The following is a 2,445-nucleotide window of genomic DNA, read 5'->3' as shown; positions in this document are numbered from 1 at the left end:
TGAGGGTTGCGATCCGTTGCCGGACACGAAAAAAGACAAAAAGGAAAAAAAAAATTTTTTTGAAACTCATGTGTTTTATTCTAAACATTTAAAAAAAAACTAGCGGGTTACTCCATAATATGTCTGGGCTTGTTTTAATGTAAAAATAATATTACAAATTATTTACCACCTGGATAAAAGAAAATGTTTGCCACTACTTCACTGAGGTATTTTGAAAAATACTGTTAGTGATCATTAATTTCAGAAATTTCTCCTGAATTAAAGAGGCTGACGCTCCATATAAGATTCTTCAACTTAGTGGGACAATAGTTTGAAAATTTGGACTCTGCAAAAATATGGATATGAATGGCAACAGAGAGATGTGTAGGATGCAAACAATAAGTGATATGGGCCAGAATTTACAGGCTACGGGTGGTGAGCATTTTGATAAGCATTTGATAAACATCAACGTATTTCTGACAAATTACGTTGTTATGAAACATGGAAGCCTGAGAGGGCTGCGGGGCCCAGCTTGCCACCCCCACTATTTCAGGAAAATGTGCGCCATGAAGAAAGACAACTGCTGTTCTCCTCACTTCATCCCCAGCACTGCCAGGCTCACCCACCAACATAGACTAAGAGTCTTAAACAGCTTGTGGCTCTTCCAGCCGAAGCCCTGGGCCCACCTCACAACTTCACAATCGTTGCCAGGCCCTCGCTGGGCTGTAGAAATACTCACAGGCTTATCTTCAGTGTGGACTGGGAGAGCTCAACATGGACAAACGTTATCTGTTGAATGTGCCCTTAACGCAAAGAATTTATCTCATCTAGACTTCCCACTTTTTTTGTGACTTTTTTTCCTTGATGAAGAAAAATGAAAATTTGGCCTTGAGGTTGAGAGCTCAGACAAGCATCAATGTCCCCAGCATGGCAGAACGAGCCAGCAAAGTCACCTTCTAGTTCATGTCACGTTTTTCTAAAAAGATGAGTATTTGAACCACATAATTTTTTTTTTTAGCTTAACACAACACATTTACTATCTCTGTTTCCATGGCTCAGAGTCTGGGCACAGCAAAGCACAGACTTCTATTAATTATTATTCTCCCCATTTTTTTTTACATTATTGAATTCACTGAGAAAGACCCAGGGCAAACCCTTTCTTCTAGCTGTTCTCCAGCAACAACACAGCTTTTGCTAAAGGACTCAGGGTTCTCAACAGCCTTGATGTGGGCTTCCAATCCTGAAGCTCTGCCATGGATTTAGCTTGGTCTGTGCAGAATTTTTCAAGTAAGTCTTTCAAGAACATTAATATGCATCCTCTGGCTGTGTCAATGAGGGTGTCTTTTTCAGCGTGGCTGCTTCTTTTTAACCCAGAACTGAGTCAACCGTATCTAAACTGCAGAGCTTCATTTTACTGGTAGACGAGCTTCCTCTCCTGAGGCAATTCTTCCAACTGACCTTGAGGGAAGATTCAGGCAAATTTCATGTGCTTGTTCGAGTGTGCTTTTTATTGCTGTCCTGATGCAAGAGCTCGCTGTATTTTGTGGCAAGATATTCTGATAATTTTCTTTCAAAGTTTGCATGATAGATTTTTAAACACCCATCAAAAGCAGGGCAGAGTCTGCTTTGGGGCTGCATGCAGGTGAGGCATGAGGGGAGGTTCACTTGCACTGTGCGGTAATGAAAACCATATTCTCAAGAAGCACCTGACATAGACCACAAGTTTAGTCACCTGCACTGGCTGTGGTGGGGACAGGGGTCGCCTGGGCAGGGGTAGATGAGGCATCTCGGCGCTTTGCCACTCGACAATATCAGCTGGTTCTGAATTTCTCTAATTGTCTGTTGTTAAACTCACTGCTTTACACTCCTAACTCAAAACTCCTGTTTTCATTTACATTGACACATTCCCAGATGAATGTATAATTTAAAAAGAGCATTGAAAGGAGACTGGATGCCCAGGAAGTTGTGTGCTGGCACCCGAAGGATGGATAAAAGCTACTCCCTCCACAGTGGCGTGGTGAGGAGCGTGTACTTGTATTTTTTATTTCCTGTGCTTATGAAGTTTAAATAAATTCTTCCCTGGTCTATGAGCACAGAGGGTTGGGGACAATCCAGGCAGGCGGGAGCAAGGAAAAGAGCGTGAATGACACTCATTGAAACAGACGAAAATTCTCCTGAATTTAACTTAGAAATTTAAGAACTTCACTAAAGATGTGGGGGCACCCAATATGGGAACATTTGAATTTAGTTCCAAACCAGTAATTCTAGGTCCTTTTGGGGTCTTCTCCAGAGCTGCTTTTGCTACTCAGCCACTATAAGTAATCTTCACCATATCAAGAAAAGACAGGAGGAAAAAAGGAAAAAAGGAAAGAAAGAAAGAGCTTGACTCTGGGCCCAAAGTGATATTTTATCAGAATTACTGCAATTCTTGACCATTTAAAAAATACATATAATTTTGTGGACTTC

Source organism: Galeopterus variegatus, unplaced genomic scaffold (assembly GCF_000696425.1).
Source record: "Galeopterus variegatus unplaced genomic scaffold, G_variegatus-3.0.2 Scaffold5132, whole genome shotgun sequence".
Classification (NCBI taxonomy): Eukaryota; Metazoa; Chordata; class Mammalia; order Dermoptera; family Cynocephalidae; genus Galeopterus; species Galeopterus variegatus.
Note: the sequence above shows the minus strand (reverse complement) of the source record.